The sequence below is a fragment of the Cetorhinus maximus genome, chromosome 14 (genome assembly GCF_964194155.1).
Source record: "Cetorhinus maximus chromosome 14, sCetMax3.hap1.1, whole genome shotgun sequence".
Classification (NCBI taxonomy): Eukaryota; Metazoa; Chordata; class Chondrichthyes; order Lamniformes; family Cetorhinidae; genus Cetorhinus; species Cetorhinus maximus.
Genome location: NC_135892.1, coordinates 47551326 through 47567187, shown reverse-complemented (window position 1 = coordinate 47567187; position 15862 = coordinate 47551326). Strand labels below are relative to the sequence as shown.

Here is a 15862-nt window from a genome sequence, read left to right as displayed (position 1 = left end):
GAAGTAGCATGAGGAACAGTGGATGCCAGGACAGAGTTGTGTGTGCAGGGTGTGGTGGTGGAAGAGGGCGTGATTGCTGAAGTATCTTTTGCATTTAAACAGTGTGAATATTATGGAGTGTGGAGGTCAGCCAAGCTTCCGCTTCTGGGCACTTGTGCCTTCACTTACCTTGGCTAACTAGGTGTGCTGATTAAAACAAAAATAGCTGGAAAAACTCAGCAGGTCTGACAGCATCTGCAGAGAGGAATACAGTTAACGTTTCGAGTCCGTATGACTCTTCTTCAGAACTAAGGAAATATAGAAATTAGGTGAAATATAAGCTGGTTGAGGGGGGTGAGACAGGTAGAGCTGGATAGAGGGCCAATGATAGGTGGAGGCAAAGAAGATATTTCCAAAGATGTCATAGACAAAAGGACAAAGGGTGTTTACGGTGGTGATATTAGCCAAGGAATGTGCTAATGGTGACATTAAGGGTAGAAAGCAGTACAAGCAAGTGACAGATAACCCTGGGGAGGGTGGGGTTGGGGGAAGGGATCGAAATAGGCTAAAAGGTAGAGATAAAACAATGGATGGAAATAGATTCTGACATGTCTTCCTTCTTCCTTACCCGAGGTTTTCCATCCACGATGGTTGACAGGGCCCACAACCGTGTCCAGCCCATCTCCTGCGCGTCTGCCCTCACACCTTCCTCTCCCTCCCAGAACCATGTTGTCCCCTTGTCCTCACTTATCACCCCACCGGCCTCCACATTCAAAGGATCAACCTCCGCCACTTCCGCCAACTCCAGCATGATGCCACCACCAAACACATCTTCCCTTCACCCCCCCCGGCGGCATTCCACAGGGATCGCTCCGTCCGGGACATCCTGGTCCACTCCTCCATCACCCCCTACACCTCAACCCCCTCCCATGGCACCTTCCTATGCAACCACAGAAGGTGCAACACCTGCCCCTTCACTTCCCCCCCTCCTCACCGCCCAAGGGCCTAAACACTCCTTTCAAGTAAAGCAACATTTCACTTGCACTTCCCTCAATTTAGTCTACTGCATTCGCTGCTCCCAATGCGGTCTCCTCTACATTGGAGAGACCAAATGCAGACTGGATGACTGCTTTGTGGAACACCTTTGGTCTGTCCGCAAGCATGACACAGACCTCTCTGTCGCTTGCCATTTCAACACACCACCCTGCTCTCATGCCCACATGTCCGTCCTTGGCCTGCTGCAATGTTCCAGTGAAGCTCAACGCAAACTGAAGGAACAGCACCTCATCTTCCGACTAGGCACTTTACAGCCTTCTGGACTTAACATTGAGTTCAACAACTTCAGATCATGAACTCTCTCCTCCATCCCCTCCTGTCCCTTTCCGATCCCCTTTTTTCAATAATTTATAATTTTTAAAATATATTTTTCTTTTCCCACCTATTTCCATTATTTTCAAATCTATTTCCATCTATTGCTTTATCTCCACCTTTTAGCCTATTTCGATCCCTTCCCCCCACCCGATCCCTACTACAGCTATCTGTCACTTGCTCGTCCTGCTTTCTACCCTTAATGTCACCATTAGCACATACCTTGGCTAATATCACCACTGTCAACACCCCTTTGTCCTTTTGTCTATGACATCTTTGGCAATATCTTCTTTGCCTCCACCTATCACTGGCCCTCTATCCAGCTCTACCTGTCCCACCACCCCTCAACCAGGTTATATTTCACCTAATTTCTATATTTCCTTAGTTCTGATGAAGAGTCATACGGACTCGAAACGTTAACTGTATACCTCTCCGCAGATGCTGTCAGACCTGCTGAGTTTTTCCAGCTATTTTTGTTTTTGTTTCAGATTTCCAGCATCCGCAGTATTTTGCTTTTATGCTGATTAAAACTTTTCTGCAATGTCCTATGTTGTTTTAGATTCTTAGTGTGGCAAAGAGGAGGGTCTTGATATGTTCAACAGAAGGCTTCAGAAATGCTATAAATGTTTTATACAGTTTTTTGACCTCAAATATTGAATTAATTTACAAGGTGATCATAGCAAATTGTTGAACCCAGTTCCTTGTTCTTATATAATGACTAAGGGACATTGAAACAACAATATACTTGTAGACTAGGAATTGCTAAAGAGGACACACTGCTGTTTAAACCTAATGGGCCTTATCTTCCAAGGAATTCCAATCACTGTTGGATTGCCACTCTGCTTCTTTTTTTTTACCTATCACTAGAGCTCTGTATTCTTGGCCCAGACTTCCAAACCAGGCTTCTTCAGAAATGCGGAGCGTACCTGTCCTTGAAGTCTTTCTTTGTAGGGCAGGATCATTGGGGGAAGTCAAGCCACACCCTTTTTTACTGGCACTAGCTGCAATATTTTGTTAAGTCTTCATTCACTAACAAAGTGAAAAGTTTTGGGACATTTAAATAGCTTTTCACTGTCTTAGTGAATGAGTGCGAGTGAGATAAGTGGGTAGGGTGCCATCTGGGTAGGGTGCCAGGCTGGGTAGGGTGGTAGATGGCAGGTGGCAGGATGAGTAGAGTGGCAAGTGGCAGGGTTGTTGGTGGCAGGGTGTGTAGGGTGATGAGTTTGGGTCAGGTTGGTGTGAGAGTTGGAGGATTAGGAAGGGAATTGTGGAGGGTTGGGGGTGGCAGTGAGTGGGTTGGGAGTCGAAGGATCATGGGGGGATTGGGGAGTGGGGTGGGAGTTGAAGGGTCATGGGGGAGTTGGAGGGTGGGGTGGGGGTCGGAGGGTCATGTGGGAGTTGGAGGGTGGGGTGGGGGTCGGAGGAGCATGGGGAGTTAGAGGGTTGAGGGAGAGTCGGAGAGTCAGGGATGGGGGAGTCAGAGGGTCAGACCGTTTTATTATTCACATGCTATCTATTGCCACATAACGTCAGTAGTGTCTCTTTAAGAAATTTCTTTTATGTGCGGTATTTTGAGATATTTTTGAAAAATATAATGAGATTGAATAGAAATGTGATTATTCTGAGTTAAGCCAAGGATACTTACCTCAGTTTAGCATGTACAAAACAGTTTTGGGGAATGGGTTTAATGTTTTCATTATTTATTAAAATGTATAACAATGTTGGCTTAATGGTTACACAATATGCACAACATCAACAGTGTTTATATAAAGCTGTGCATTGTAAAATATAAGAAGTAATTATTATTGTGCATTTTCCATCAGTATTGAAATACGAGTAATTTTATTGACGTCCTTTGGTAATTTATTTTCAGATTGAGAGAATAGAGGAATTGGCACCAGAAATAAAAATGAGACGGCAAGACAAGCTAAATGAGGTAGACATTCTCTGCAATCAACAATTGAGTTTGACTAATGGAATTATATAACCCCTGTGCACTGAATAAAGGAATTGACTCATAGATTTGTTTTACTTCTAAACAAAGAACAGGAGTAGGTCATTCAGTCCCTCATGCTGGTCTGCAATTCTGTTAGGTCATGCTGGCCTGTACTGCAATTCCATTTACTTATCTTTGTTCCATATCTATATCCTTACCTAAAGAAAAATGATCAATCTCAGTGTTGAAAATTTCAATTGACTCAGCAACCACAGCCTTTTTAGTCAGTTCCAGATTTTCACTACTTTTAGCATGAAATCCCGACTAGGATTTTTCAGTTGGCCTCTGCCTTCCTGCAGGCGGCAGGGTTAGCTTAGTGCCTGGAGGCAGCTCCGTGGTAGGCAGGGGGTCTAGCACTCCAGGCAGGCCTGAAGTCCCATCCCCTACCTGCCTAGGTGCAGCTACAAGGCAGCCCCTAGAGCCCAACCTCCACCTTTCCACCTTCCTCACAGCGGTGGCCTGGTTGCAAAAGCTATTTTTAAAATTTAGAGAGAGGTCACTTTCATCTTGAAGCACTCTGTCTCTTACTTACCCTTCATTGCCACCTGCTGCTCCTTTGAAGCTGGAAGGCCTCTAATTGGCCCTGCAGCTTTGTGAGCCTGCCTGCCATCCTTAGTTGGATGGCAAGCCTGTCTCCAGACTAATTCAGAGGATTCCCATGTGAAAATCACAATGAGTGACTGGAAAGTTCGGGACCTAGAAATAGCCCTGATCCCTGTTTCCCAGCCTGGAGGTAAAATCTTGCCCAAAGGGTTATTTCTCATTCTGAAGAGTGGTGTCCTCCAGCATTTCCTTTAGGGCCACTGATATTTTTGGTACAAATTAGTGATCTAGGCTTGGATATAGGAGGCATAATTGTTAAGTTTGCAGATGGCACAAAACTGGAAAATATAGTAAACAGTTAGGAGAATAGTGGCAGACTTTAGATGGGCTGGTGAATTGAGCAGACTCATGGCAGGTGAAACTTAATGCAAAGATGTGTGAAGTAATGAATTTTGGACCGAAGAATGACCTATGGAGGAGTTTGGATCTTTAAAAATGATTGAACAATATTCTAACATTCAAGGCTCAACTTAGTAAAGACTTATCATTTCGATCTGACATGAAGAACCTAGTTGGCTATGGTAGGCTAGCCAATTTTGTTTGAAGATGTTTGGACAACATTGGCCATTCTTCAAAAAGTGGACAATGAATAAGGCTATTTGGCCATCTGCACAATGCTAGATGTTAACATTGAGTCATAATTATTTAAAGAAGTAGAAAGAAAACAATAAAATTGGACTGTGTAAGAGCAGCCCTCAAGGAGTTGGATACATTCAATGTAGGCAAGAGGGATCAAGCAACATGACTCTAAATTTGTATCGCTATTAAGTTAAACAAGTGACCAATATCTTGGGCTGCCTATGTGAAGTTTATAACTGCAACTTGAGTATTTCATGAAGCATGGTATTAATTCATACAGACCTTGGAATAGTTTGTACAATCTTTTTAATCTAGCATACGTAGCAGAAATGCCTGCAGCAATTGCAATCGTTAGGCTTAATGTTTATTGATAATCACAAAAGCCTTTGATGCAGTTATTGGAGAAGGAAACAGTGCAGCACATCTATTTGTCCTTTTAAGACCAGTGCTATGACACGGCAGATGATGTGTGCCAGGCAGATCAAATTAACGAGGGAAATTTGATCACGTGGTCACAACGATTTTGCAATTTGTATTTTTATTTTGAGATACGTGCCTTGAATTCAGTAGTAATAAGTCCACCGAGATTTAGAGGTTTTTTACAAAACTAAATTAAACATTTATTAATAAAGGAAAATATTTCAAACACATACATAGGTGTACAAATTACTACTATAATAACTCCTAAAACCCCGAATTAATCTGGCTTCCAGTTACACCCCCATTAAGGCAGCAGTAAAACAAATAGATTTAAACAGACCCAGGCAAAATAACACAATAACACTGGACAGTCATATTCAAAATAAGTTTTCTCAGCTTTGGTTCCTGTAGATAGCAACTTGATGCAGAGAGGCTAGAGGCTTTTCACACCTGTGTCAGATCTGAGAATGCCTTCTCCCTTCTGACACATTGCCTCATATCCGTTAAACATGTTTCTCCCTTTTTAATGTGAATTCCATTCTTCCCATATGTTTTTTGAACTTTATCTCTCTCATAATCCAAATCTTTTCATAGTACTAATTTTATCAGTAACCTATGGGAAAAATAAACACACTGTTTGGCTTGGCTTCTTCTGGCTATGTGTAACCTCTTACAATCTCTTTGAACTACTCCGGTTTATCTATAAATGCAAATTTTCCTCACACCTCACATTCTAAAACTTCAGCCATGTTTTGTATTTAGCATTTCAAACCTAGCTTCTTTTTGATAACTCAAATTCTCCAGACCAGCTGTGTCCAATTCAATTAAATCCCCCACACACACAGACACTATCCAAACCCCACTATTAACCCACTTTTACAATAAATCATAATATTATGAAAATAATTATATTTTCATGACACTGATAACATGGACACTGTAATCACTGATGATACTGTGAACATATTTCCATAACCATCTCCAAGCTCCCCTCCAAGTTACACATGGAAATGTATAACTGTTCCTTCATTGCCACAGAGTCAAAATTCTGGAACTCTCTACCTAACAGCAGTGTGAGTCTACCTACATCACACAGACTGCAGTGGTTCAAGAAGGCACCTGCTGAAAAGCATTAAGGGATGGGCAATAACCACATTTGACCAGGCATACAAAACAATACAGCAGCTGTTTCAAATAACCTAGTTGGCTATGGTTGTCAACTGGCAAAGACCACATCTCATAAATGAATAAAAGAAAGCACCTATAAATGAATAAAAGAAAGCAACATGAAACAAGGCTACGTGCTTGCTTTGTTCTCCTCTGGGCTTGCTTGCACAGTTATATTGTATGTTGCATAACTGATTTAAACAGGGGCACCTCTGTCAACTCTGGAGAGATTGTGCCATTTTCAACCCCCACATACAAAGAGCCAGAGATAAACTAAGACTTTTATTCACTGATAACCACACTATACTCTTCTCATTCTCAAGCTGATCTATATTGTGTCACTGGTTTAATGGATCACTCTTGCATTTGGAGTTAGCACCCAGCTGAAGCTAAAAACAAAGGCACGTAAAAGCCAACAATAGCTAACTAGGATCTCCACATTGAATCAGAAGGGCAAAATATGATTACAAAACTGAATCTTAGAATAAAACCAAGATCGTGGTGAGTCAAAAACAGCTAAATGACATGGATCGTCTGTCACAATGCACCCTCAAACCAGGACATCAACAGTCACATCAGAAAGGACAAGATGGGATGCGACTACCATGTTATTCTGTTTGAAAACGAAGCAACCTTAAGTTAAAGGCAAAGCTGTGAGTTTAAGTATATCTGCCTTAGTTACAGCTGACCTGGCAGTACCTGCGACTAACATGAGTGTCGGAAATTGGAAGCATGCATTCTCCAACCCTAACAATCCTCACTTTGATAAGAAAGACAAATTTTAGGAAAAGCCTAAAATTAGACCAGGCATACAAGACAATGCAGCAGCGGTTTCAAAACTCATTGAGGTATTGAAAATAAATGATTTATCAATGTCAACAAAGATGTTAATTTGTAAGAAACTGAATTTGCACTGCCAAATTACTAACATGGCTAACAATGGATGGCACAAACCACAGTTACTGCCATTTTTTTTTATAGCTCTGCCCAATTACTGCACATCTGATTACTTTGATATTTTACTCCATCATAGATTCCTCTTCCGAGATAGGAATCTTGCACATTCATGTTGGACAGGTTGGGCTGTACCCATTAGAGTTTAGAAGAATGAGAGGTGATCTTCTTGATACATATAAGACCCTGAGGGGATTTGATAGGGTAGGTATTGGGAGGATATTTCCACTTGTGGCAGAGACTAGAACCAGGGGACAGAGTTTAAGAATAAGAGATCTGCCATCATCAGAGATGAGGAGAATTTATTTCTCTCGAAGTGTTGTTAGTATGTGGAATTCTCTTTCCCAGACAGCAGTGGAGGCTGGGTCATTGAATTTATTCAAGGCAGAGTAAGACAGATTTTTGATAGACAAGGGAGTCAAGAGCTATGAGGGGCAAATGGCAAAATGGAGCTGAGACCACAACCAGATCAGCCATGATCTTATTGAATGGGTGAGCGGATGAGAAGGGCTGAATGGCCTACTTCCCTCCTAAGGCCTATGTTCCTATGTTTTGACAAAAAACTATGAAATCTGTTTAATAACAAAATACTGGAAGATCCTTATATGTTTTTGTTTGCTTTTTACTTTAGGAAATAGAGTTGCTGAATCAGAAACTACGATTTTTAAATCAGAGAATGCAAGTAAGTGATTCATCCAAAGGTTGGTTCAAAGTATTTGAGACAGTTGGAGACTTAATGGGTGAGAAGTTGGTTAACCCCTAAAATGGACATGGAGGTTGTGGTAAGAGAATAAACTATGGGCAGAATTTTACCCTTGGCCTGTGGGCTTGGCGGGGGCAGGCGGGGGCGGTTGGGAAGCTGACCGCTGCCCGTGATCGGCAGCACACCGCGATTTTATGCAGGAAGCCAATTAAGGCCCACCCAGCGTGAGACACGGCCTTTGAATGAGTGCGAAGGGGCGGACGGGGTTGGGGGCTTAATGTCCGCCGGGTTCAATGGCGACCCTGTGGCCGATTCAAATATGGCCTCGGCAGCCCCGGAAGGCTGTCACCGAAGGACACGGAAGTTGTGTGCATGGATGCCACAGTGGGTGGACACGGCAGGCAGGACGGCTGGTCAGCGTGGCAGTCAGCCCTGCGTTTTTCCAATGAGTGCCTCGGTGCCCTCCTAGAGGAGGTGGCAGCCAGGAGAGAAACACTTGTCCCCAGAGATGGGAGGAGGAGGCCCCTCACCTCACCTCACCAAAAAGGCCTGGGAGGAGGTGGCATCCAGGATCAGCAGCCATGATGTGGTGAGCTGCACATGGGTCCAGTGCCAAAAGCACTTTAACAATCACCTGTGATCAGGAAGGATGAGTACCGTATTGGCATGGGTCACTTTGCACAGCAGTTAAGAGCTGCCCCTCCCCCCGTGGACCTCAGCGGTTTCTGAGCTGGAGCGACGACTGGGGACACTGTGCACTATGGAGCATTTGCGAGGTGGAGAGTATCGTGGATAGCACATATAGAGAGGTGGTCACACCGCAGGCTAAGAGTCCACAGGCAGGAAGGGAGTGGGTGACCACTAGGCAGAGCAAGAGGACTAGGCAGGCAGTGCAGGAATCTCCTTGGGCTATTCCCCTGCAAAACAGATATACCACTTTGGATACTGTTGAGGGGAATAGCCTCTCAGGGGAAAGCAGCAACAGCCAAATTCGTTGCACCATGGTCGGCTCTGCTGCACAGGGGAGGAGTAAAAAGTATGGGATTCAATTGTAAGGGGAATGGATAGGTGTTTCTGTGGCCGCAAACGAGACTCCAGGATGGTATGTTGCCTCCCTGGTGCTAGGGTCAAGGATGTCTCAGAACGGCTACAGGACATTCTGAAGGGGGAGGGTGAACAGCCAGTGGTGGTGGTACACATAGGTACAAACAACATAGGTAAAAACAGGGATGAGGTCCTAAAAGCAGAATACAGGGAGTTAGGCAGTAAGTTGAAAAGTAGGACCTCAAAGGTAGTGAGCTCAGGATTACTACCAGTGCCACATGCTAGTCAGGGTAGAAATAGCAGGATATATCAGATAAATACATGGCTGAAGAGATGGTGTGAGGGGGAGGGTTTCAGATTCTTGGGACATTAGGACCGGTTCTGGGGGAGGTGGGACCAGTACAAACTGGACGGGTTACACCTGGGCAGGGCTGGGACTGATGTCCGAGGGGGACTATTTGCTAGAGTGGTTGGGGAGGGTTCAAACTAAAATGGCAGGGGGATGGGAACCTATGCAAGGAGTCAGAGGAGGGAGAATCAAGGACAAGAACAAAAAACAGAAAGCGGAATAAGAAAAGTGATAGGCAGAGAAATCAAGGGCAAGAATCAAACAGGGCCTCAGTGAAAAATAGTGGGAAGGGGACATGTAATGTTAAAAAGACAAGCCTTAAGGCTTTGTGCCTTAACGTGAGGAACATTCGCAATAAAGTGGATGAATTAGCCGCGCAAATAGATGTAAACAGGTATGATATAGTCAGGATTACGGAGACATGGCTGCAGGATGACCAGGGATGGGAACTGAACACCCAGGGGTATTCAGTATTTAGGAAAGACAGACAAAAAGGAAAAGGTGGTGGAGTTGCATTGCTGGTTAAATAGGAAATTAACACAATAGTGAGGAAAGATATTAGCTCCAATGATGTGGAATCTGTATGGGCAGAGCTGAGAAACACTAAGAGGCAAAAAACGTTAGTGGGGGTTGTATATAGACCCCCAAACTGTAGTGATGATGTTGGGAATGGCATTAAACAGGAAATTAGAGATGCATGCAATAAAGGAACATCTGTAATTATGGGTGAGTTTAATCTGCATATAGATTGGGCAAATCAAATTAGTAACAATATCGTAGAGGAGGAATTCCTGGAGTGTATACAGGATGTTTTTCTGGACCAATACATTGAGGAACCAACTAGAGAACAGGTCATCCTAGACTGGGTATTGTGCAATGAGAAAGGAATAATTGGCAATCTAGTTGTGCGAGGCCCCTTGGGGATGAGCGACCATAATATGATAGAATTCTTCATCAAGATGGAGAGGGACGTACTTGATTCTGAGACTAGGGTCCTGATCTTAATAAAGGAAACTACAGTGGTATGAGATGTGAGTTGGCTATGATGGATTGGGAAAGGGATGATGGTGGCTAGGCAATGGCAAATGTTCAAAGAGCGCATGGGTGAACTGCAACAATTGTTTATTCCTGTCTGGCGCAAAAGTAAAATAGGAAAGGTGGCCAAACCATGGCTTACAAGAGAAATTAGAGATAGTGTTAGATCCAAGGAAGAGGCATAGAAATTGGCAAGAAAAAACAACAGACCTGAGGATTGGGAGCACTTTCGAATTCAGCAAAGGAGGACCAAAGGATTGATTAAGAAGGGGAAAATAGAGTACGAGAGTAAGTTTGCGGGGAATATAAAAACTGACTGTAAAAGTTTCTATAGGTATGTGAAGAGAAAAAGATTGGTGAAGACAAATGTAGGTCCCTTACAGTCAGAAACAGGGCAATTTATAATGGGGAACAAAGAAATGGCTGACCAACTGAATACATACTTTGGTTCTGTCTTCACAAAGGAGGACATAAATAATATACCAGAAATGTTGGGGAACACAGGGTTTCGTGAGAGAGAGGAACTGAAAGAAATCAGTGTTAGTAGGAAAATGGTGTTGGGGAAATTGCTGGGATTGAAGGCAGATAAATCCCCAGGGCCTGTTAATCTACATCCCAGAGTATTTAAGGAAGTGGCCCTAGAAATAGTGGATGCATTGGTGGTCAACTTCCGAGATTCTATAGACTCTGGAACAGTTCCTACAGATTGGAGGGTAGCTAATGCAACCCCACTATTTAAAAAGGGAGGTAGAGAGAAAACAGAGAATTATAGACCAGTTAGCCTGATGTCAGTAGTGGGGAAAATTCTAGAGTCCATTATAAAAGATTTAATAGCTGAGCACTTGGAAAACAGTGGCATAATCGGACAGTCAGCATGGATTTATGAGAGGGAAATCATGCTTGACAAATCTACTGGAATTTTTCGAGGATGTAACTAGTAGAGTTGATGAGGGGGAGCCAGTGGATGTGGTTTATTTGGACTTTCAGAAGGCTTTTGACAAAGTCCCACATAAGAGATTAGCATGTAAAATTGAAGCACATGGGATAGGGTAGTGTATTGAGATGGATAGAAAACTGGTTGGCAGACAGGAAACAAAGATTAGGAATAAATGGGTTTTTTTCCGAATGGCAGGCAGTGACTAGTGGGGTACCGCAGGGATCGGTGCTGGGACCCCAGCTATTCACAATATATATTAATGATTTAGATGAGGGAACTAAATGTAAAATCTCCAAATTTGCCGATGACACAAAGCTGGGTGGGAGAGTGAGCTGTGAGGAGGATGCAGAGATGCTTCAGTGTGATTCGGACAAGCTGAACGAGTGGGCAAATGCATGGCAGATGCAGTATAATGTGGATAAGTGTGAGGTCATCCACTTTGGTAGCAAAAACAGGAAGGCAGATTATTATCTGAATGGGTATAAATTGAGAGAGGGGAATGTGCAATGAGACCTGGGTGTCCTTGTACACCAGTCGCTGAAGGTAAGCATGCAGGTGCAGCAGACGGTAAAGAAGGCAAATGGTATGTTGGCCTTCATAGCGAGAGGATTCGAGTACAGGAGCAGGGATGTCTTGCTGCAATTATACAGGGCTTTGGTGAGACCACACCTGGAACATTGTGTGCAATTTTGGTCTCCTTATCTGAGGAAGGATGTCCTTGCTATGGAGGGAGTGCAGCGAAGGTTTACCAGACTGATTCCTGGGATGGCAGGACTGACATATGAGGAGAGATTGAGTCGGTTAGGCTTATATTCGTTGGAGTTCAGAAGAATGAGCGGGGGCCTCAGACAAAACCTATAAAATTCTAACAGGACTAGACAGGGTAGATGCAGGAAGGATGTTCCCAATGTTGGGGGAGTCCAGAACCAGGGGTCACAGCCTGAGGATACGAGATAGGCCATTTAGGACTGAGATGGGGAGAAATTTCTTCACCCAGAGAGTGGTGAGCCTGTGGAATTCATTACCAAAGAAAGTAGTTGAGGCCAAGATATTGTATGTTTTCAAGGAGTTAGATATAGCTCTTGGGGCAAAAGGGATCAAAGGATATGGCGAGAAAGCGGGAACAGGCTATTGAGTTGGATGATCGTAATGAATGGTGAAGCAGGCTCGAAGGGCCGAATGGCCTACTCCTGCTCCTATTTTCTATGTTTCTATGTTTCTATGTGTTACAATGTGAATGGCAAATGTCAGTGAGGCAGGATCTGGCCAAGGGGGTGAGTCCTGGCTGCTTGGACTGAGTGTCTTGCGGCTCCAAGGTCACGAATGGGCTGAGCCCTGCGAGGTGTTCCTCAGGTGAGGTTGGCCAGGCTGCAATGGTGCTGCAGGTAGAGAGTGGACTAATCAATGCTCCCCTATCCTTTTAGGAGAAAACATCCCATAACAATGCAGAGAGGTTGCGGACTGATGGGGGAACCCCACACCTCTTGATCCTCAGTTGATATCAGCAGGAGACCCTGGAGCTGGAAAGACGCCATGCACCTTGGTCAAGCGGCCACGGTGAGGTTGGGGTGCCAGAGGGTGGTAAGAGTGCAGTGCACTGAGGTGAGAATGTGGCTTTTTGCAACCAATCCAGTGTAGTCTCTATATGGATATGAGCCTCGAACCTGGAATGCCCATTGATAATGGAAAGACAAGGGCACCATGATGCAGATCTCTGTCTCATCAGGTTGCCAGGCATGCACACTGACAGTCCAATGACTTAAACTTAAACTAATGACATGTCCTTCTTCTCCCTTTTAGGCTCATCAGCAACCCCTCTTTGCGAGAAGCCTGAAGGTCCACCCCTGACCCCTGAGGACCAGCATGCTGAGCACACACCAGCGTCACACCCTCTCTGCCAAGCAGGCACCAGCGCAGATACCAGCGCCTCGGTGGGCATAAGGTCGGCATCTAGTATCTTGGTGCACAGCAGTGAGGGCACTTCACACTCGCTTGAGGTGCAGGCAGAGGTAGAGAGTGCCCAGGGCGCCGGCAGTCAGAGGACTGCTGGGGACCAGGAACATGCTCAGTCGGTAGCTGATGATGTGCCTCTGGAGTCGTCCCTGAGGCAGCAGATGCTGGAAGTCCAGTGGGGTGTGTGGGAGGATCTGGCGGAGATAAATGAGGGAATGCGTGCCATGGTGTCCGTGATGGAGGAGTCCATGCACAGCACAAGCACTGCATTGACCCTCATGGCCGAGGGAAATGACCCCTCCATGGAGAGAGTGGCGACCCTCATGGCGAGGCTCTTCCAGGAGATCAATCAGATGTTCCTGGGGATGCGCTCGGACCTGCAAGCCCTCACACTGGCAACAACCTCAGCTGGCCAGTGTCAGTGTGAGAGATGGATTGAGCACCCAGTATCCCAGCTAGTTGTCCGTCCATCAATGGTGAGCAGGGAGGTCCAGAGCGACCTGACGGCGCACGAGCTGCTTGTCGTCTCTGTGGGCTCCTCTCAGGGCGCTCCGAATGATGGCAGCAGCTCCTCTGCCCCTCTGCCAGTGACCATGGTATCTGATGAGACTGCGGTGACTGGGGAGATACCAGCCGTGGCATTGGCTGCTCCCTCCCAGGCGGGGCCAGCACAGACTCCACTGGCCTGAGGACAACCGCCAAGGTCAACAAGGCCAACAGGACAGCAGAGTCAGCAGGCTGTCTCCAATGTCGGCGCCAGGGATGGGGGAGCACCTAGACGTAGCACTCGCAAGCAAAAACTTAAAGCATCTTAAGCACAACATGGGCTTATCACTGGTGACATTTGTGGTGTGAAGTAAAACACTGGTGAATGTTAGTTTCTGCTATGTTTGTCACTCTGAAGTAAATTAGATGTATTTTTTGCAACTGGCCTCTGGGTGCTTCATTTGCACAGGTGCAGGGTAAGCCATGTTATGATGGATGTGTGACTCCTTACACTCTGTTCCACTGCAATAAAGTTTATGTTGTTGACCAAGGAACTGGTCCAGTCAGGGATTGAATAAGGAGCCTGCAGCCCTGACATCTGGTGGTGGCTGTTACTTGGGTAGTTTAGCTGAAGGATCATTGGATCAAAGCCTTCTGGGTGTTCCTGCCTCCTTGGAGGTTGCCCGGGTCAGTGTCTATGCCCTCAGCGTTCTCCTGAGTGTGCTCATCCTCGGACTCACGACTGGACTCATCATCTGTTGCCTGTGCAGCTGCGTCCACATCTTTTTCCTCCAGGGCATCTTCCCTTTCCAGCGCCAGATTGTGTAGAGCGCAGCATGCAGCCACTATCCGTGACACACGATCTGGGGGGTACTGGAGTGTGCCTCCTGAACGGTCCAGGCATCGGAAGCGCATCTTGAGAAGACCGATGGTTCTCTCCACCACAGCCCTTGTGGAGGCGTGACTGCTGCTCGGCCTCTGTTCTTGGATGGTGAAGAGGTGTCATGAGCCACCTTTTGAGCGGATAGCCCTTGTCACCTAGCAGCCATCCATTCAGCCGGGCTGGAGCAGTGAAGAGCCTTGGCACCTGGGAATGTCTGAGGATGTAAGTATCACGAGAGCAGCTCGCATACCTTGCACAGACTTGTAAAATCAGCATCCTGTGACCACTCACTATCTGCATGTTCATGGAGTGGAAGCCCTTCCTGTTGATGAAGGCTCCCGGCTGACCCCCTGGTGCCTTGATGGCCATATGTGTGCAGTCGATTGCACTCTGGATACGGGGGAAGCCAGCAATTGCTGCAAAGTCTCTGGCTCATTCTGCCTCGCTGGTCTCGTCCGTACGGACAAATGAATGAAAGTCAAAGACACCTGAACAGAGCGCCTGTCACCAGTTTGATGCAACTGTGGACAGCTGATTGGGAGACTCCACACAGATCCCCCACTGAGCCCTGGAAAGAGCTGGAGGCATAGAAGTTTAGGGCCACTGTGACCTTCAGAGCCACTGGCATGGTGTGTCCAACCACACAGTCAGAGCTGATCTCAGGCCCAATCCTCTGACAGATGGAGGTCACTGTCTCCCTTGAGTGATGGAGCCTCCTTCGGCATTGCACCTCAGACATATTGAGGTAGCTGCATCTCTGCCTGGCAGCAGGATAGTGGTGTCTTCCGCGGCCCCTTCCGCCTTGTCCTTGCTGTTGGCCCTGCGCTCCTTGTGCCTGTGCCTCTCCTTCCACAGGTCCCTTCCCTGAAAGCTGCATTGGGACACCTGGCTTCGTCTCCCTTCTGGCCCTCTCTTCCCCCTCAAAGGAGGTACCCCCAGTGGGAGGCAGGATAAGGGGAGGCTGTCTGATACCTGGAAGGCTCCACGCAATGTGAATCCTCTGAGGGCCTGGAAGACAACACTGAGTCCTGAACTGAAGCCTCTAAGTGCTCTGAATGCAGCGCTGAAGCAAAATGAAGCAGTCCTGTTCACAGAAGCAAGCAGCAGCAAGTGATATCCAAAACTACTCACTATTCGCTTTGTGAAGCCCACCGACTCCTCTTATCCCGCCCGTGGATGATGTTTTGCAAATTGTGGCCTGCCCGCCTTCCTGTTTTGCCTGTGCAACAGCCTGAAAATTGCACAGGCTATGTAAACTCAGAATCAATTGGTCTCTCAAGAGCCTTAACTGGCCACTTAATTAATAGTGGGTGCTCCTCCGTCTTCATTGCGCGCCTGCCTAGCGAAATATCGTGAGAGTGTGCATTGATGTCGGGACACTCGTCCAACATCAACATGCTTTATTT

The 15862-nt window shown here is 46.0% G+C and overlaps 1 long non-coding RNA gene across 1 annotated transcript in view; it reads left to right on the top strand.

The window, feature by feature from the left end:
* The window catches only part of LOC144690123 (uncharacterized), a 35921-nt gene extending 28183 nt beyond the window's left edge, over positions 1-7738 (top strand). Inside the window, exons 2-3 of the long non-coding RNA XR_013578757.1 lie at positions 3221-3283; positions 7698-7738. This is a non-coding gene — a long non-coding RNA (uncharacterized LOC144690123). The remainder of the gene's footprint in view (positions 1-3220; positions 3284-7697) is intronic.
* Positions 7739-15862: the final 8124 nt, after the last annotated feature.